This window comes from Heterocephalus glaber, unplaced genomic scaffold (assembly GCF_053883595.1).
Source record: "Heterocephalus glaber isolate CG9 unplaced genomic scaffold, H.glaber_assembly_v1.0 deba00000943, whole genome shotgun sequence".
In the NCBI taxonomy this organism is placed as follows: Eukaryota; Metazoa; Chordata; class Mammalia; order Rodentia; family Bathyergidae; genus Heterocephalus; species Heterocephalus glaber.
In genome coordinates this window covers 14,435,013-14,456,694 of record NW_028258175.1, presented here as the reverse complement: position 1 = coordinate 14,456,694, position 21,682 = coordinate 14,435,013, and the positions used below count along the sequence as shown (strand labels likewise).

At 46.1% G+C, this 21,682-nt stretch overlaps 1 protein-coding gene across 6 annotated transcripts in view; it reads right to left on the bottom strand.

Annotated features, from left to right (window-relative positions):
- The window catches only part of Myh11 (myosin heavy chain 11), a 104,315-nt gene extending 87,536 nt beyond the window's left edge, over window positions 1–16,779 (bottom strand). For 5 of the 6 annotated variants that reach the window (XM_087209195.1, XM_087209190.1, XM_087209196.1 and 2 more), the window contains exon 1: window positions 15,691–15,824. The gene's annotated coding sequence lies outside the window, so the exon portion shown is untranslated. Of the gene's footprint in view, window positions 1–15,690; window positions 15,825–16,671 lie in introns of those variants that run through there. The other variant, XM_087209191.1, reaches the window with a different exon arrangement.
- Between the last annotated feature and the right edge of the window lie 4,903 nt (window positions 16,780–21,682).

Below are 21,682 nucleotides of genomic sequence, written 5' to 3'. Positions count from 1 at the left end.
CTTTCTTGTAATTTTATATGTATGGGTATGTTTTAAAAGTCTAGCTGGGTGTGGAGGTGCATGCCTGTAATCCCAGCACTCTGGGAGGCTGAGGCAAGAGAATTACAGGTTCAAGCCCAGTCTGGGTGAATTAGCAGCTTAGCACGGCCCTGTCTTAAAATTTACCAAAAAATTTTTTTAAAGCACTGGGAATGTAACTGAGAGTGAAGGCCTTGGGTTCATGCCATGGCCAGAAAAAAAGCCTAGAAAACTGCATATTCATACTGTATATTGGGTCTAATATCGGAGCTATTGGAATATCAATTTTAAAAGTAACAATAATAATTGAAAGACAAGAGCCAGGGATTTAGCTCTGTGGTTTCGCCACCTGCTGCGCAAGGGCAAGGACCCAAGTTTGATCCCCGGTACCAAAAAAACAAAACAAAAAAATAATTGAAAGACAAATATGTTTGAATCTATCTGTTCATTAATGATTTTTAAAATGCATAGTTCATCCTGACAAGACTAGGAAGAAGCAATAACATTATTTTTCAAACTGTGTGGCTGAGGTTCCTACTTCAGGATGAAGAGTTTGTACCTTCTCTGAATTCACCAAGACAATCCCCATACTTGGCCCCCAATCCCAGAGATGGAGGAAACCCCAAATCCCATGATGGCCTCAGACCCAAGCATCCAACTCCTGTCACAGGAACCAACTGGGAGGGGTGCAGATTTTGCAAGGCAAAAATGGAAGGGGGGTGCTATTCTTGCTTTTCTCTTCCAGGGATAAAAAGAATAATGGTAACATTCAGAAGCTATTTGTTTAGAGGGAAAGGTTGTTTCTCCCAGGGGACCTGATCTAATCGCTGATTTTTAAAAAAGGAAAAACTAAAGAAAAGATGGAGAAATAAGTAAAAGATTCCCTAAATCTGAATAATCATGTTAGTTGTTCAAACAATGAAATTAATACTCTGGGAGGTGAGGCAGGAGGATCACAAATTCAAACCCCACCTGGGCAACTTAGTGACTTAGCGAGAACTTGCCTCAAAATTTTAAAAAAGGGTATGTAGGGGCTGGGGATTTAGCTCAGTGGTTCCGCTGCCTGCCTCACAAGCGCAAGGACCCGAGTTCAATCCCCAGTTCAGAAAAAAAAGGGGGGGGGTGGTATGTAGCTCAGTGCAAAGGTCCTGGGTTCAATCCCCACTCCCCCTCAAACAAATGAAATAAAGAATTGGAGAGACTGCCTGCTGTGCTAGGCTGAACCTTTTTCCTGCATCTGAACATTGTTATTAAATTTTGCTTAGAATCAAATAAGCCCAGTAGCACCCTCCTTGCCACCCTACCCTACCTCTTAAAAACACATCCTTCACCAGCTAATAAATGAAGAAATGACAAGACTAGAATGTGACCATTCTGTAATTCCTAGGAAGATAAGGAGCTTTGGTGGCGACTTCCGGTAGTTGCTAAAAGCATGAAACCAGCGGTTTCCACTCCCTGGCAGTCAGCCCAAGAACGTGTGTGGGGATCCGGGTGTTGGGGTGAACCCAGGGTCTCACACGAACTAGTAGTGTACACCATTTCCAACTGAGCTACAACCCCAGCCCCAAGAATTTGCATTTCTAACAAGCTTGCAAGCGATGCTGATAATATCAGTCCTGGGCTCACACTTTACATTTTACAGTCCTGGTGGTACACACTTGTAATCCCAGCTATTCAGGAGGCTGAGGCAGGAGGATCCAAAGTTCAAGGACAGTATGGGCAACTCAACTTGATACTGTCTCAAAAATAAAAAGGGCTAGGGATATATCTTAGCCCTCCCTGGATTCTACACCCAGTATCACAAAAAAGAAAACAAACGCTGTAGTAGATAAAAAGTTGTTGGAGAACTTTACAGTGGATGGATCAGGCTGGCACCACCTGTTAAGATGTCAGCTAGTCTTAACATCACAAAAGAGAGCAGAAGCAACATAAGGCTCCATACGTGATGTCAGGAGGAGTACCAGCACTATCAACAAAATATTCTTACAAGAAAAAAGGAGCAATGCATGAGGACACAGGGCCTTTAATTCCAGCACTCTAGGAGGCTGAGGCCAGAGGACTGTAAGTTTGAATCCAACCTGGGCAACTTAACAAGACCCTGTTCCAAAATTAAAAAGGACTGAGGCTATAGCTCAGCAAAAAGGCTCTGGGTTCAGTTCCACATGTGTGTGTGTGTGTGTGCGTGTGTGTGTGTGTGTGTGAGAGAGAGAGAGAGAGAGAGAGAGAGAGAGGAGAGACAGAGAGAGAGGGAAGGGAAAGGAGGTGGGAGCATTAAGGACATGCAACAAAATCCAACAAGAAAGGAACTATCGGACATATGACTTCAGTTTCTTTACCAAGTAAATTACAAACTAAAAGGAAAGAGACATGTAGATTAAAGGGGGCTTGAAAAACAACTGGCAAGCAGGGAGGGACATTTCAGATCTGCAGGCATTTGAATCAACCTAGTGCAGGCTGACTGCTGCTGCTGGAGTCTCAACCACTACCTTTTCCTGGAGCTTACACAACCTGCAATTGGGCCAAGATCCCCGGACTCAGGAATCAGACCTGAGCTGCAGAGGGTGCACTCTGGGGAGATTTGTGTATGTCTCTGAGGCTCCGCTTCCTCATGCATTAATATTGGGGATATTGGGGCTGTCGAGATTAAATCAACCAGTGATGCCAGGTGCCTTGTTTCTAGGTCCTTTCCTTTCCCTGTAGACGGCTTTATTCCTTCCTGATAGGAACCATTCCACCACTGCAGGACATTTTCACTGTGTTTTCTTCTGACAGCCACAGAAGGGCTCCCTCTGCATGTGAGCTCTTCAGTGTAGCATGCAGTTCAGGGACACAGGGAGTAGACACAGGGAGCAAGTGTGCAAATTCTTCCCGATCCTGTGACAATCCCTGGTTTCTTTCTTTTTTTTTTTTTTGGTACTGGGGATCGAACTCAGGACCTTCCACTTGCGAGGCAGGCGCCTGAACCACTGAGCTAAATCCCCAGCCCTGTCCCTGGTTTTCTTATAAGACGCCCCAACAGAATGCGTCAGTCCAGTACTTGCTGCAGCAGCACATATAGTAAGATTGTGTCAGTCCATTGATGGAGACTGGAAGACCCCACAGGGAAACAGGACAAGGCTGGAAATGAGGTAAGGTCAGCCTCCAGCGTTGATAATCACCAAAGGGCGGTGACCAGTCTCTATTTGGGCGTGTTTCACATTTGCCTTAATGAAAAGGTTTAAAAAGGACATTAAGATGGGCCAGAGATTTAGCTCAGTGGCACTGCACCCTGCCTTGCAAGCACAAGGTCCTGAGTTCGACCCCCGGTACCAAAAAAAAAAAAGTGCACTAAGAGATACACACAGAGAGGTAGGGAAGATGTCCCCTCCCCTACACACACACACACACACACACACACACACACACACAGTCACACATCCAGGCAATCATCAGAAATAAAGCTGTGTTGTGCATTTTTATTTTTTTTGCCCTTTTCAAAGTTTTAGTTCCTTCAAATCTAAATTTTAATCTCAAAGGCCTTTAATATCACACTTATAAACATTATAACTTTAAAGTTCAGTGGAATTTTTTCAAATTGAAAATTTATAGTATTTGTAGAACAGAGTTAAAAACATTACTTTCAGAAAGGGAGATTTCTCTTTGTCTCTACTATACATACTGCCTAATACTTTTCTCTTTTTTATCTTGCTTCTGAAGCAAATATTACTGGGGGAAATTTTTCTTTTGGCTGAAGTGGTCCTAGAGCCACAGTAAGATTTGTAATTAGATACCAAAACTTTTTGCATATTTCATACATAGATGGATTCCTACGTTCCTTAGTATTTGGGTTCTGACAGGAAATTGTACTCTGTTTATACCAGTTTTACAGTCTACCACTCAATTTGTGTCCTTTGATAAAAATAAACCTACAAATATAGTAAATGTTAATGCAATGGAACGATTTTTCAGGAAAACTAAAGATTCCAAATAGAGGACCAAGACTAATAAATGTTTTAAACACAATACTTTAAAACTAAGTGTATGAAAGGAAAAAATTAATGACTGTAGTTACACATAGAGCTTAAGAATGTTTCTTTTTCTATTAAATATGCTATTCTCAGAACATATTGCATTTTACCAAAAACATAATGTGCAATATTTAGAAGATAGTTCAAATTTTTGGTCAATTTGAAAAGCATTTGGTATATATGCTCATAGGTAACTGAAGAATCCATAACCTGTCACTGCTGAAAGGCAAACCCTAAAGAATAATAATAGATAAATCAATTAATGCCATGTAGATAAATAAGCTGCTTAAACTCAGAACACTAAAAATACGTGTTTAACATCTGAAATCTATGTAAATTCCAAGACATACAAACAGCTGTGTCCTGTCTCACGAAAATAAATGTTATGAAAACTCACACAGCCATTACCTCAAGTAATCCCGAATCATTGGTTTGCTTTTTTGCTCCTTAAATAATACCATGTATTGTATCTTTATACTGTAGGGTTCCCTCCCATACTCTAATGGTTTCAGCTGTTTAGCACATGAAACAACTCTCCGGAGTGACCCCAGAGTAGTAGTGCTGAAACGCAAGGCATAATCGTTAACTCCAAAGGAAAAGCAGAAGCAATTCTATCAGGAGTTAGGCTTGAACCCGTGTACAAATGCATCGCCCCTGTAAGCACATGGCAGCTTCTGAACAGAGGCTGGGGAAAAACTCAAACACCAAATCAAATGTGGAAATCCCAGGCTATTGACTTGTGTCTGTGGAAATACAGTGAAACGGTTTGTGGCTGTATGGCTGTAGAGGCTTTGCTGGGAGGAATAGATCAGGCTGCCCAGCGGCTCTCATGTGCCAGGGCCACAGAGTGCTGGGTTACGGCTGGCAATGGGCCGCACTGTTTTCTTAGCAGGCTGCTCCTTGCTCAGCCCTCAGCACAGCCAGGGGCTGCCCACGGCTGGGAGCCCCACCCTGGCCTGGCCCCCCTCCACCCCCAGCCACCGCCTCTGCACTGGGCCGGGTGGAGTCCGAAGCCCAGAGAGAGACCCCACCCAGCCCCATAATGGGAGAGGTGCCCTGGTGTACATTTTTTAAAAAGCAATCCCAGCACCAACGGAGGGTGAGGTAGGAGGATCACAAGTTCAACCCCAGCCTGGGCAACTTAGTGACTTAGTGAGGCCCTTTCTCAAAATAATACAGAAAACTTAGCAAAATGGAATATAATTGTTAGAAAAAATAGAGTAGTATTTGAAAGCACACCCTCAAAACACACACAAAAAATTATAAAGCAGGAAAATTCGAACACTGACTTTTTTATATTGAAGAATTTCTGAAATTCCTTGATATGAAAATGGTATTGTGATTTTGTATGTTTAAGGTGAAGGACTGTGGAGCCAGGGATACCCCGGGGCTCCTCATGGACTCACCAGAGCAGGTAAAGATGCAGGGAGAGGAGCTCTCAGCACTGCTAACTGCTGAGATTGACAGATAGTTGCAGTACTGCTCTCTCCACTTTTGCACATGTTTGACAATTTCCTAACAGGAAAAATATCATTATATAAAATTGAGCTGGCATGGGGATACACACCTATAATCTTAGCTACTTGGGAGGCTGAAGCAGGAGGATCTCATCTTTGAGGTCAACTTGGGCAACTTAGCAAAACCATCTCATAATTTTTTTTAAAACTTTAAAAGGTTAGGGATGTGGCTCAATGGTGCTCACTGGGTTCCATTTCTCATGTTGTAAAAAAACTTCAAAACAGACAGAAAAACAAACAAAAAACCAACATTCTGGGGATGTAGCTCAGTGGCGCTGTGCCCGCCTGTAAGTGCAAGGTCCTGAGTTCGATTCCCAGTATGGGGATGGGAGGGGGGGACCCAAGCTGTCTTCCTCTTGAAAGCAATGTAGATCCTGCACTATCTCCCAGGGCTGAGTTTCCCAATGCTCACAGCGACAGTTCACACCCACTGACCCCTCAGGCCCTGTGTTAAATCCTCAACCTCACCACAGCTGGAAGAGATGGAGTCTACTTTTTATAGATGCTCAGAGATGAGGAAGTCTGCCCGAGGACACGCAGCTAGCAAGTGGCAGAGCTGGGTTCTGATCTAAGGTTGTCTTCTGAGACTGTGCTCATCCGCCTCCTACACAGGCTGAGCTGGCTCCCCAGAAGCTCTGTGGAGTCTTTATTAGCACATGTTTGTAGTATATAATGTTCACACTCCTCGTGGCCTTGGTACATTCACACAGCGCAACTGGATTCTTTTTCTCATTCCCTTTCCTTCCTTTCCCCCACACCTCCCTCCATCTCTCAATCCTCCTCCCATTTGAGAAAGATCTATCTCCTCACTTCCTGTGATCTACCTGTTATTGTAGATTATTTTGGATAAATGAAGCAGCCTTTTAAGGTGCCTGGCACGCAATAAACAACATTCAACTTAGGCTCAGATCAGACTAAGGGAGCTACAGTTTCATAGCACAAAAAGGATAAATCCCACAAAACACCCCGAGCACAAGAAGGCAGACACAGAGAGGATTATGGCCCTGTGTAAGTGAGGCTCAAAATCAAAGAAAATAAGTCTATGGCAATAGAGTTCAGGGTAAAAGAAGAATTACCCAGGGACAAAGTGACTTGAAAGACAGGGCATGGGGGCATTGTGGGGGCTCGTGTTTTCCCTTGGCCTTCCTTCATGTACTGAGGATGGAACCCAGGGCCTTCACACTCAGCTGCATCCCCAGCCCTTATTTTATTTTATTTTATCATGAGATAAGTTGCTATGTTGCCCACCTTGGGCTGGAACTTGCAATCCTCCTGCCTCAGGCTCCCAGAATGCTGGGTGACAGGCAGCACCACCATGCCCGGGTGATGTTCTTTTGCTTGATTGAGTGGCAGTCATAAGCCTATGTTCACCTTGGGGAAATCCATCAAGCCACAGGCCCATGGCCTGTTCCTCTGCATGTAAAATATACTTTCTTTCTTGTTTCTCTTTAAGTGAAATGTACCGCCTTAACCATGTAAGCTCACGGCTCAGTAGTGTGAAGTCTATTTACATTACTAAGCAATCACTGTAGTTTTCTCCAAAAATAGCCAATCGGACCAAGAGAGCTCAGAGTTTTATTTATTCTGAGCGGGGTGATAACTAAGTGGGTATTTTCCAATTGTACTGTAGATGTGTTGCCTTAGAAATCAGAAAAAAAAAAAAATAACCTGGGCATGGTGGTGCACACCTGTAATCCCAGCAATGAGGGAGGACTGAGGCAGGAGTCACACCTGGGCAACTTAGTGAGAACCTGTCTCAAAATTAAATTATTTTAAAAGGGCTGGGATAAAGAAAGATGAACTTGAGGCATTCATAGGTAAATGGATGCTACTTGAGACCATAATATTAAGTAAAATAAGTCAGATACACAAGCTTAAATATTGTATGGTTTCTTTTTTTTTCTTTTGGTACTGAGGATCAAACTCGGGCAAGGCAGGCGCCAGAACCACTGAGCTAAATCCCCAGCCCTGTATGGTTTCTTTTATCAGAGAAACTTAATATATATATGTATGTGTATATACAGAGTGAGACAGAGAACACAAAATAGAAGATAAATAGGAAGTAAGGAGGTCTTTTTCAAATGTATGGGGGAACAAGAGGTGAAGGGGAGGGAGGAGAGGGGAAGGAGATAAAAAAAGAATTTGGAGGGAAAAGATGAAAATGGAGCTTTTGCAAATGCGAAGGGGACCAAGAATTGGAAGGAGGGGGAGGAAGGGGGGAAAAAAGAAGAATTAATCCGCCATATGTACTCGTACCAACTCCTCGCGATAAAGATCATTATGCACCAAAAACATGTACTACTAAAAGCATAAAAAGGGCTGGGGGGTGTGGTTCTATAATTAGAAGGCCCTGGGTATGATACCCAGTACTGCAAGAAAGAAGAAAAATCGGAAGAAAAAAATAGCAAAAGATTCAACAGAAAAATGAAAGGACACACAGATCCCACTTCCAGGAACCTCGTCTAATCTAGGACTCAAAAGCACAAACAAGACCAAGTGCGAAGATTCAGTATCTACCTTAAAAAACAGCATGGCCGGCTCACTGGGCGGCTTTGGTGCCTCTGACAGTTAGGATGTGTGGGAGTGGCTTTGGTCACAAACCAGACACCGATGGGACATCTGCCGATGAGATGCTGTGACCGCGCATTTCCCACACCCGGCTCCCTGGAGCCCTGACTCTCTCATATACTGGGGTGCAATGGGACAGGGAGGTCGCAGAGCTTTTCAGACACAGTACTGATGTCAGATCCACTAGGAAGGTGCCCCGCACTCCCTGCCCTTCATCTCGAGGCAGAACACGTTAGGACATCCAAGCGCCTGGCAAATCTCGAAATCCAAAAGCTCCTTGGCTCCTGCATACTTGGGGCTCCAAAAGCAACTTGGGCCCATAGCTGCCCTACCAATAGGACTAACAATAGCTGCTAGATCACATCACCCTCTCCTTGAATCCCCTCAAACACCCTAAAAGAGACACCATCCCTCCTTTACAAATGAGGAAACTGAGGTACAGAGAAATCAAATAACTTGCCCGTCACCGTACGGTTAGTTATGGTGGAATCTGAGTAAAGATGTCCTTTCGGGGACCTCTGATCTCTGCCCACCTCCTCTGCAGTACGTGGAGAACTTGAGGACAGAGGAATTATAGAACACAGGGCACATATCCTCAGTCAGTCCTGGAGAATTCAAGGCTCAAGATAAATGAGGTTTCTCCGGTATAAGGACTTGCCTCAGCACACACCCGGAGCCTTGGGTGTTTAACACTTTGGGATAGGACTGGTAAGGCAAGGAGTGCTGGGTCAGGCATGAGAAGAGGCACAGAGGCAAGGAGAAGCTCTCTCAGGGCCTGAGCTGTAAACCTGCAGCAGGCATTGGAGAACACAGCGCCAGCAGCAGGGATTCTGGGTTGAATTAAAGTGACACTGAGCCTTCTGCTCCCTACTACAGTGCTGGCTTTAGAAGGGGGTTTCTCACCCCTGTTTGGGGCTGACATTTGGGGCTGGACAGTTCTTCCTATAGGGACCATCCTGTGCATTATAGGAGTCCAGCAGCAACCCACTCGATGCCAGTAGCCACCCTTCCCCCAAGCCATGATGTTCAGAAACGGATCCCTAGATGTCAAATGCCCCTGGTGGGGAAAAACGGGCCCCCACTGAGAACTAGATTCACAGTGAAAACAGGCTACCTTGGGCAAGATGACTGAAGCAGCCCACCAGGTGGAGAAACACCTCAAACCAGAGGCCGACCTCGGAGACTGCATCCTCCACTTCGTGCCATCCGTCCACCATCCCCATCTCCCCTACATCTCCCACCCTGAGGGCTGCAAGGACATCTGCAGGATTATTACCCAGAACTAACAGACACTAAGCCATTCATGATCAAGGACTGCTCTGAAATTATTTTCCCCACCCCTGTTGTACTGGAAGTTGAACCCGTGTGGCACTGATCTACATCCCCAGCTCTTTATTTTGAGACAGGATCTCTCTAAATGGCCCATGCTGGTCCTGAATTTGTGATCCTCCTGCCTCAACCTTCTAAGTAGCTGGAATTATGGGTGTGCACCACCATGGCTGACCCGAGCATTTGAATGAAACCAAAGAACTCTGCCTCTACTGCCATTAGCAATGTTTGAAACACCTACAAGTGCTGTCTGGGTCCCAGTTCCTTTCCAACAACCGCTACTTCATTCTATCAGCTGCTCACTAATCTCTGACCGAAGGCCTCCAGCTCCAGCCCCGGCTCTGCCCTGCACTGGGTGACTCCAGGCAAGTTACTCTCCCTCTCTCTGTCTGGCTTTTTCATTTGGAAGAAACAGTGGTGGCCTGGCCTCACATTACTCCCTCATGGATTTTAAATGCCACGCAGGCAAGATGAACGTTCTCGGAGCCCGAAGGCTATACCCACAAGAGCTGGAAGGAGCCCCCAGTGTGCCCAGGAGAGGGGCCGAGCAGTATGGTGCACTTGTCCTTCAGGCCCAGTCTGTCCTGGGAGGCCATCTGGGCTCTACATCTCTTACTGAAAACAGCCACTCTATATTATTCTTCGGGCATGAATTCAGGCAGTGTCCTACACACGCTACCTCACTATTTCTCATGGGATTCAGGAGGTGGGCTCTATTTGTTAGCCCTATTTTCCTGCTAAGATGAGTGAGGTCGTCAGTGATAAAAAGAGCCAGGTGGGGTGGCTCACACCTGTAATCTAGCACTCCGGGAAGCTGAGGCAAAAGTATCCCAAGTTCAAATCCAGCCTGGGTAGCAGTGCAAGACCCTGTCTCAAAATAAAAACAAACTGGGGTAGGGGAAGGGAAAGAAGGGAAGAGAAAAAATATGAGAAAAGGAAAAAAATGGAAACAAAGTCTCTGCAAATAGGGAAGGGTGGAGGGGGTGAAGGGAGGGCAGGGGAAGGGGGAAAAAAATAAGAACCAAGATACTCATGTAATGGTATAAGATCCCAATGATGAATGTAACTGTATTTTATACCTAAAATGTACCAATAAACTTAATGGAAAAAATAAAAACAAACTGGGCATGTAGCTTATTTGGGGGAGGGGGATAAACCAAAGCCCCTCACTTGTCCAAGCTGGAGTCAGGATTTGCATCCAGATCTGACAATCACTTTTCTCTTGGTACAAAATCTCTCTCTTGCTCCCTGGTACCAACACCAGCCACTGCCCAAGGCGACAGCTCCACGGAAGCCCCAGCCCTCAGCAGGAAAAGGTGAACTGGGAACCCGTGGCTTGAGTGGGCCCAACTCCTGTGGGTACCTTTTGTGTGTGTGTGTGTGTGGTATGGGGGGTTGAATTTAGGGCTTTTACACTGAGCTACTTCCCTAACCTTTAACATTTTTTTTCTTAAATTCTACACAGGGTCTTATTATGTTGCCCAGGCTGGGCTAGAACTTGCCATCCTTCGGCCTCAGCCTTCCAGAGTGCTGGGGTTATCATTATAAGTACAGTATGTGCCACCACACCTGGCATGACTGTTTTTTAAGTCACTTTGGAGGAAATTCTTTTAATTAGTAAAATTAAATTTTTTTTCCCTCCAAGACAAGATAACTTTATTAGCAATAGTTGGAATCGCCTCTGCCAAGGGCCTTCTGGAAGGGAGAGAACCAGCCACTTGTGGCCCTAACACCTCCCTCATGTTTTGCATCTTAAACTCTGATATACCACGACTTAAAATAAAGGTACAGTCACATATGCGTCTGTTCCTAGTAGAAATCGGCTCTTTCAAGGGCCATTTAATACTATCATTTGAAATGTACATGCCCACTAACTTAGCAATTGCATGGCTGAGAAGTTATCCTACAGATAAACTTATAAATTAGACAAAATAGATATACAAGTCGAACATTCCTAATCCAAAAAGCTAAAATCCAAAGCTTTTCTTTTTTAAAAAAAATTCTTTTATTGGTCCATTTTAGGTATACAATATGTTTACATTTACCATTGGGTGCTTATACCTGTACATGATGCATCTTAGTTCTTTTTTTTTTCCCCCATTACCTGTGCGCCCTTCACCCTCCAAAGCTTTTCTTAGTGCTGACATGACACCACAAGTAGAAAATTCCACAACTTTCCTAGTGTCTTTGATTACATTAAAACACAGTGGGGCTGAGAATGTAGCCCAGTGGTACAGCACTTGCTTGGCATGCATGATTAGGACCCATCACCAAGACATCGATAGATAGGTAGGTAGGTAGGAAGGTAGACAGACAGAGATATCCATATATACGCACATATATACATACGTTTATATATATATGCAAATATTCACAAAATATTCCAAAACTTGAAACACTTCTAGTCCCGAGTATATCAGATAAAGGCTATTCAACCTGTACAAAGATATTCCCTGAAACTCGATGTATAAGAAATAGTGCCATAAACCTGGTATATTTTAACAAGTGGTCAAGATTTTCTTCTTCCATATAAAAGAATACCATGCAGCAGATGGAAAAAGGGCCAAAGTGTGCAGACATAGAAAGATATTGAAGATACGTAATTAGGCGAAAAAAATTAGTTTACAGAATGTTAACATTTGTATAAAAGTTTAACTTAGAAAAATTCCAGACTGCTATACAAGAATACATTCACTATGGCCACCCGTGGAAATGTGGGGGAACAAGAGGGAGGGAAACAGAGCAGAAAGAGACTTTGTCTGGTGACGGAGTGACTATAATGGCCCTCAAGGCCCCAGCCACCTGCCCTTCTGAGAGTCTTGTCATTTGCTATGTGCTTTGCTAGAAAAGGGGAGCAAGAGGTACAGTCACCCCTACCTCATCCACAGCTGATGGGTATCAGGGCCCCTGCGGGCCCTAAAACCTGCAGGCGCTCCTGTCCCTCATACACAATGCCATAGCACTTGCATATCACCGCCACACACCCTCCCGGGGACTTCTGATCCTCTCTAGATTGCTTCTAACACCCATGCAAATGCTGTATAAACAGTTGCTATAATGCATGCCTTGGGGACTGTTGATGAGAGGAACATCCTCCATATGTGTTCAGTACAGATGCAATTTAAAAAATACTTTCAGTCCATGGTTGACTGAATTCAAAGGCAGGGACCCACGGTGCAGAGGGAGCACTGTGTAGTCAGCAAGGCGAGGCCGAGTCTGTGGGAATGAGTGGCCAGTCCCACTGTGCCTTCCTAGAGACTTTGATGAGGATGGGACCCTGGTGTCCTGACGCCAGCTGTGACCCTGGGCTCCCCTTTCTAGAATCCTGGGCAGCTTCTGCCTCCATCCTCTGATCACAGATGAGGCTCTTCCAGTTTCCTCCCTGGCCGTTTCCAAACTCAGTGTCCCCCTTCATGTGGCCATGGGGAATAAGACTAAAGCCACTGATGACATTAAGAACCAGGGAGCAAAAGGGCCAATGTGGAAGCCGGATAGGCTTTTCCCAGGCACAGGCGAGCTCTGAAAAGGTCCCAAGACCCTGAGCAAATCATGTCTTGACCTAGCAAGGAGCTACAGCAATAACACAGCAGAAGTTTCTAATCACTACTTTGAGCCCTAGATAGAAAGTAAGTTCCCAAAAAACAGATTATACGGAAGAAAAATTAGGGACAAGTTTCTCCATTAGGCAAAGACCACACCGTAGGCTTCTTGGTTCTGCCAAGGACTCGGTGTGCCACACCAAGCAAGCTCCTTAACATCTCTGGTCATAACTGCTATAAATGACCGTCACCAAAGTGTCAAGGGCCTGGCACTTTTCATATGCATTATCTTAGCTAACATTCCCTGAAAGGTAATTCCATAGGCTCTGGTCTTAGAAAGCAATTAGTTTGGATGATTCTGTCTTCCTTGCTGGCTAGTTGAGCAAGCTTTTGACTTCATATTTGTAATGATATTAGTATCTTCTCCAAAGGGTCTTGTAAAGACTTAATAAGAGAACTCCCTGAAAGGCTTCAGCAAGTCACCCAGTGGATGTGCTTACCACACGTTGGCTATTCTCATCAGTCCCATTTTACAGATGGGAAAACTGACATTTGGAGAGGCCAACATCAATGAGTTTTACATTTGCTTATCACCTTCAGTGTTTCTAGTGGATTGAAAATCAGCCTTCGTTTCCCAGAAAAATCTAATGTACATGTGATTTTAGAATTACACAGTGGGGCTTGAAGCATAAATTCCACCAATTTAGATTTGATGCAAAAAAATAAAACTTACAAGTGAAAAAGGGGTAGAAAAAAATAATCTTCCTTTCCTCCCGAGTGTCTTCTCCTCTGGGTCTCTCCACTGGTCCCTGCCAGAGAAGGACAAGGCAGACAAATCCCCAGAGCCTCGAGCAGCGAGGCTGCAGTGAGGCTGGGTAACTGGCCAGGGGGCTGGGGATGGCCTCATGCAAAATGCTACCATACAAGGGCATGTTTGCTTCGATCTCAGCCCTCCCACAGAAAAGTAATGATAAATCCATAACAAATACCTTGTACGGAATAGCACATCTATTTTAGACATGATATAATAAAAAAATGGTATTTAACAGGCCAACCCAGGATTCTGCTCAAAGGAGACCAGCAAGGTCACATTTTGGGGTCTGGGGATGACAGCCCACCTCAGCTCATCGCCCCTCTAGGGAACAAACAGTGCTTTTTTATTTTAAATTTGCAAAAGGTCAGTTTAAGTCTTCTTCAAAGAGATGATGATAAATATTTACTTTGCTGGAAGCATTTGCTCCTACCAGAAACCTGACCCCATCAAGAAGTTTTTGTCCTCAGTAAAGCAAAAAGATGGTGGGGTCAAGGGTATAAACTTGGTATCAGACTGGCCAGGAAATGGGTTCCACCACTTACTAGCTGTGTGACACTCGGCATGCCACTTAACATTTCTGAGCCTCAGCTGCCTTGTATATTAAACAAGCATCATGTGGCACTGATTGCAATGACTAAACGAGCTCACTTAAGTTAAATGCTGCTACAGGGCCTGCCACTTAAGTGTTCCATCAACAGTAGCTATCTGGGAGAGAAGACACCAGGGAAAGGCTTTTCCTTGCAATGATACTCAATCTTACTTTACACCCTGTCACCTGTGACTTCAGCTCAGCATTTTCAAGCTCCCTTTAAAGCAGCATCTTACGTAAACCAAAGAAATGAAGCCTGCACCAAAGAAAACACAACTATGGGAAGTAGTTTATTCAGTCAGCCTGAGCCCCTCTGCCAAGCCCTGGCCAGTTCACAGTGTAATCAGCTCTTAACACCGTCACTAAACCTTCCCTATCTTGGGCATTTCAGTATTTTCTTTTGCATCGTGACAAGTATGGTTTTGAACGATGCCTTTCAGGAAATGGCAAAAATCCACCAGCAGGCACACTTCCATTTGGCCCGCTCTATCCCCATGAGAGCAACTTCGTGCTGACCCAGTGGGAAGCCCAGCATCATCTTACCAAATGCACCTGTAGGTGCTGGGCTCAAACGGGGACTCTGGTATCCCACCTGGTGCCTGGGGCCCTGTGGTCACCCTGGATGAGTTTGAATTTATTCATTCATTTTAATTCAGAGGACTGGGTCTGGAAAACTGCTCTGTCATAACCCTTATCTCCCGGGGTTATCAACGCGCACGCGCACGTGATAAAAACGCTCTCTCCCGCCGTGTCCCGCCCCAGTGTGCTGTTAACAGGGTTAACACAGTCTCAGCACAGCTGAACAGATGCTTTGCAATCCACTTGCAGCTTCACTTTGGGTGCCTGGATGTTAGCAAAGTGTCTTTTCAGCGAAGTGAAGGTGCGCCTTTTTTTAATGCCTAGAATTAAAGTGAAAAGGCCTGACGGTCAGAGTCGGAGCGCCTCATAGCCAGTCCTGGGTTGTTCTGTTTTGTTTTTTTCAGCCTGGCAGATGGAACCAAAGGCCTCATGCATGCTAGACAAGTGCTCTACCACTAAGCTACATCTCCAGCCCCTGGCTTTTATTTTAAGTACAGTTTTTTTTTTTCTGGAGTTGCTAGCAGCACTGCAGTGGGCTAGAGGGACTGGCACCTTTAACAAGGGGTACTTCTCATTGGCAACCTTGGGAAATGCGGGTTGGGAGGGGATAATCTGGGGTGACGGGATCCCGCCATAGTCCTTCTAAGAGGATGACAGAGACCTACAGAATGCCCCGCAGGACCCTCAAACCCACCGCCCAGTCTGCCCCAACGGGACCCCTAGTACTTACAGTCCTCCAACTGGGGGCCTGACGAGAAGGAACTGGACGGAGAGAGCTCAGATCTGGCACACCTCCCAGGCCGGGGCGTCGAAACCTCCCTCCAGGCCTGGGACGCCGGGTTTTATAGACCGGAGCTACCCGGGGGGTGGGGGGAGCAGGAGGCGGGCCAGGGCGGCGGGGGGGTGGGGTGGGCTATCCCCTTGCTGCACCCTCCGCTGCGCCCCCTGCGCGGCCCAAAGGAGCCGCTGTCGCGCGTGGCCCTGCGGCTCCTGTTGGTGGCGGCGCTCGCTAGGGCGCTGGGGGCGCCCCAGGCCACCCCTCGCCCGGGCTGTCACCGAGATCCTGGGTCCCTGGAGAAGAGTGGAGCGGGCAGCGTCTGTAGGGGATACGCAAGAATTTCTTGCCCGAGCCACTCGCAGACGCAAGGCTTTATTTAACCCCTGCTGCCGGAGCGAGCGGGGACGGTGGGGTATCCGACCCGACACCCCCTCTCCTGGTCTCGTCTGATTCGCCCGGGCTGAGAAGGGGCTGCGTGAAGGCTAAGGAAGGGGATTTGTAAAGAACTTTGCAAAGGGCGAGGCGGCGTCCCACCTCTCCCCGAGCGCTGGTTGGGAACTGCGCGGGAAGGGAATTTTTACTTTTCCCACTCTGCCCTCGCTCCACCTCCACCAGTGTTCAATCCTTTCAGGACTGAAAGGGGCAGAACCCGCACCCCCGGTGTGTGCACTTGGACGGGTCACGGCACGGCGCGGCGCGGCTCCGGCCCCGCGCCCGGGCCGCGAGGGGGCGCGGGCGGGGTGGGGCGCAACCCGCAGGGCCGCAGCCCAGAGCTCCCCTCCCCAGAGCTGCTGCGGCGGCGAAGAGGCCACCCGCCCTCCAGGGGGCGCTCCGTCGCCCCTCGCCCTCCGCTTCGTCCGTCTGTCCCCTGTCCATCGCTGCCCCCGCCTTCCGCAGCCGTCACCCTGTTCTGCCCTCGTCTCCGAGTCTCACCGTCTCTGCTCACTGGCTCTGGCTCCCCGCCTTCTCCCCGTCCCTATCCTGTCACACGCGCGCAGGCACAGGCCATAAAAGGCAGTCGAGGCAGTGGGCTGGCCCCGCTCCAGGTCGGGGATACCCGGCTCCTGCTCCCCGCGAGAACCGGATTCGAGGTTCCCGGGCCTGGCCGAGCCGAGCCGGACCCCGCCGGTCCTCCCTCCACGGGCGCTGGGCGGGAGACAACCCAAAAAGGCCAGGCGAGGGATCCTTCCTCCAGGAATTCCCAGCGCCGCATACCAGCCCGGGGCTGCCCGTTCCGTTCCCCCTGACTAAATATGGTGCGAGCGGCCTCTGGGTGCTGCCGCCTGGGGACGAGGGCTTCATGCTGCGCGGGCCCCCGCAGGATGAGCCTCGGAAAATCCCCTAGAGATGCCGCCCGGGGCGGGAAGGGTCCACTCTGCTCGGAGCAGAGCCGGGAACGGGTACCGCCCCAACACCCATATGGGTCCCAGCTGCTTCAGGGCTTTGGGGGAGAGGGTTAAAGGAGCTGGGAAGAGCCTACAAGTCCTCCCCTTTTCAGCAACCCCGCCCCCTGCAAAGGCTTCTTAATATCCCCAGTTTGCAGGTGAGAAGACTGAACCCCAGAGGAATTCGTTGGGCCAAACGTGGATTGACCCTGGTACTTTTTGATACCGTGGTTCTTTCTGGGCTGAGGTTGTAGCTCCGTGGTAGAGTATTTGCCTACCATGCACAAGGCCCTGAATTCCATCCCCAGCACTGCCAAAAGAATAAGAATTTGGAACTGTGGGTAGGGTGGATTCAGTGGTAGAACTCTTGTCTGTCATGTTCGAGGCCCACAGCTCAATCCACAGCAAGGCAAAAACCAAACCAAATCAAACCAAACCGTGGTTCACTTCCAGACAAGAGGCATTCAAAGGTAATGGCCAGGTGAAGGCCATGGGCAGGATTCTGAGGTTAGAGGTCCAACTTTGAATTTGCCAGTGCCACTTTCTGTTTGACCATGGGCAAATAATTTTGCCTCTCTGTGCCTCCATTTCCCTACTTATTAAAAGGGAAGAATGCCAGCTATTTCCTGGCTTTCTGGAAGCAGCCCATGAGGTGACATGAAAGAGCCATAGGGCACTGCTTCATGTTAGCTGCTGTTCTCAACAAACACGAAGCCAAGGCAAGCTGCACCAGGCCTGGGGACGTACAAGAGCCCACACTTCCCAGTGGTTCCTGCTGCCTCCAGCCTCTCTGCAGACAGAACTCGGCCTCGCAGTCCCTCTTGGCTCCTTCTTCAGCACTCCCACTCAAGTTCACCTGGTTTTCATCCTTGAGACCATGTGAGCCCAGCCCCTCCCTCCAGTGGCCTGCACCAGAGAGCCAAGAACAGCCAGGATCCAGCTGGCTGGGCAAGTTGGGGGTGAAGCTCTCTGGAAAGTGATAAATGACCTGCTTCCTCACATGCCTTTTCACATTTACACTGTAAAAGGAGTGGAAATTGTCCCTGCATTCAAGGAGAAGCAAAGGATAGGGAAGGGCTGAAGCTGATCGTCATCTTCCCATCCTGGAAAGATGGTCCAGAGCAGCTGTCCCAATCGATTGACAACAGGCCTTTCCACCGCAAGCCTTAACCTTCTTACTTTAGCAGGGGTTATGGGTGATTCTTTAAAGAACTTGTTGGTAGCTTTAGAAAGAATATGTTATTAAGTGGAGATTTCGTAGCAAACACTCAATTTTACTGCATCCTCTCATCTAATCCTTCTAGTGCCGAGTATGATGTAGGCCCAAGTTGTAGAGGTTAAATAAGAGGGCCAAGGTGGCACAGAAATTAGTGGTGGAGCAGGAATTTCAACCCCATCCTGTGTGATACAGAGCCCACAGTAATAGGCAGAAATCTGACACTTCACCCCCAGATCAGCTAAGCACCAGACAAATAGCTTCTGAATCATGGGTGAACCTCTGAGCCTGTTTTCTCAGAAAACCAAAGATCAGACTCTGTCTCAACCACCTCACTGGGTCAAATGACAGCTTTAAGCTTTCTATAAACTATTTCCTACCTTCCTGGCATGCTGTAGAAGTATCCAGACAGTACATTTGCTGAACACTTACCCAATAAATATCTGTCCAATACACAAAATTCAGATGGTTGAATCTTTAAGTACATTGTTCTACAAATTAAATCAGGTGCCTGTTTTATTTCTCATGGCTCAAAAGGTCAGTTGTTTTAAGACTTTTGAGGAAAAAAATTACTTTACAAAATGTCACTCTGACTGAATGCTGTAAAGTAATTTTCCTTTGCTTGTCTTTTCTGTGGGGGGCCGACTAATGAGAATTTTCATAAACTCATGAAACAAAATGGCAGAGGGGAATTTTCTCTCCTGGAGTCTTTTTTAATAAAATAGCTCTTTATTTGCTGCTGGCTCCAAAAAGCCCCCAAGTGTGATCCCTTCCAATTTAGTACTGACAAAGATTGGGTCCAAGCACGGTTTACTTCTGCATGTACTCTGGGATTTCATTACTTAAAAGTGTATCAGGGGGCCAGGGATTTAGCTCAACAGCAATGAGCCTGCCTCACAAGCACAAGGTCCTGAGTTCGATCCCCGGTATTGGAAAAAAAAAAAAAAGTGTATCAGCTCAAAGGAATCAATTCAAGTCCATCTGGCCCACAATCTGCCTCTGTGAAGACAGGAACATAATTTCCGATTACAAGCACAGCTCAGCTCCAACTGTCCTGCACAAGAACATGTTTCATTTCATTCACAGTGGCCCCATGTTCCTCCAGAGCCAAGACTGCATTGTAGCTATGTGCTTCGCTCCTTCCTTCATCACCAATTTTCAACTTTTGTCTCTCAGCAGCAACTACAGATTCTCTAAGGAAGGGTCCTAAACTCTCAGAAAAAGTAGTCTTACAGTTTTTTACAAAACCAACCATACTTTTACCATTTGTTCCAGCATCACACTTCTTGGGGATTTACCCAAAGAAGTTGAAAACTTTTGTTTGTCCACACAAAAATCTGCACATGGATGTTTATGGCAGCTTTAAATTTGCCAAAACTGGGCCATGGATTTGGCTTACTGGTTTCACTGCCTGCTGCACAAGCTCAAGGACCCGAGTTCGATCCCTGGTACCAAAAAAAAAAAAAATTTGCCAAAACTTGGAAGCAACCAGGATATCCTTTGATAGGTGATGGATAAATAACAGTGGAATATTACTCAGGGCTAAAAGGGAAAGTGATCTGTTAAGTCATGAAAGCTTGAATCTTAAATGTACATTCCTAAGGAAGCCAATCTGGAAAGGGTATCTACTGCACAATTCCAGCTATACAATGTCCTACAGAAGGCAGGATAGGCACAGCACAGAGGATTGTAGGGCAGTGAAATTATGCTGTGTGATACTGTAGTGGTGAGTAAATGTCAGCATACATTTGTCCAAAACCATGAAATGACAAGTGACCCCTACTATGACTGGAGGTGAGGATGATGTCACCGTACTCAGCCACTGTAACAAACGTGCCATGCTGGTGCAGGAGGTGTGGGAGGCCGTGCACGAGCGGGGAGGAGGGGTAGATGGGAGCCCTACACTGTCCACTCAACTGAGCTGTGTGCCTACGACTGCTCTACAAATCAGATCTATTTCTAAGAAGGTAATTTTATCCCATTTTGATTTTTAAAAAAATTCATGAAGCCCACATAATCCTTGCATAAATAGTTGTTACAAGAATCAAATACCAAGTGGCTGGGAAGTATTGTCCTAAATGCCTTTAAAGGCATATTCTCCCAACTGTTGGACCTTCATGTACACTTGGCTTAGGTTAAAAGAACAATCAAGTTTACATAATCACACAGGCATGTGAGTCACATACAAATGTGTTCTCGCACATAATTACAAAGCTATTAATTTATTCTATGAAAACGTACATGCTCCACTTCAATTTGTCATCTTCAAAAGCTATCTCTGAGCCTGTTATGAGGCTTTAGATTGCCCAGATTTTAAACCTCCGCCTCTCATAAACCCTTCCTTCATTTCAATTCCCATACTATTTTTATGGAAATCTGTTTTTGGTTTTATTTCGAAAACTTCTCCAGCATTGCTAGATGATAATTTCTCCCAACTCCCTGCCCCAAAACACCCAGCAAGGTAGTGATATTGAGTTTATGAGTAGCCCGATGGGTTGTCCATACTTTAATCCTTTGTTCAACATACATGTATTAAGTCTTTTATTGTTTTAAATGTCTCAGCCCATACACTTTTTAAAGTGATTGACACTTCAAAAATCCCAAGCACAGAAATTTCTAGAGTAGACTTTCTCAACTTTTAAGAATATAAATCCTCATTTTTGGATAAAAATCTTGTAGTGTTTTGAAAATAGATGCTTTTGTCTTTTCCAACTTGCTTTTTGAAACCGTAGATTATGATGCCATCCCCAGAGACCGACCACAGAAGACCCCATCCCTGACAGCCTAAGAAGAGTAGCTTTCCCAGGGGTACGGCTGACACCAACTACGCTCCACCAGCCCTATGCCACTCTCTCCAACAGCGAGCTTTCTGAGGGCCCCAACCACAAGCCCAGAGAGGCAGCCCCAAACCTCTTTCTGATTCTTAACAACAGAACATTCTTTACAAAAAAGTGAGGTAATTTTTAAATTAAATAATACACTCAAAGTATAAAATGTGCCTAGGCACAAACAAGGTACAGAACAATGCATACAAAAAGCACTATGGACTACATGTGATGATTTTAGCATTCATGATGATGATTTTATATCAGCATCCAACATTATAAACTCTAGCATTTTTTCTTAATCTAGTCCTACATGATTGCAATTCCTGAGGTAAACTTAACATCCTTGGCTGTAAACCAAGTCCTTTGGGAAAATTCAGATATTTAGATTCCCACATACAATACAATGCAATTCATAACTGTAATCAGATATTGGAGATTTAAAAATGGAAGTGGGCTCTTAAAAGACTGCATCTATATGTAAAATGTGTAGTTTAAAATGGTATCATTAATATTTT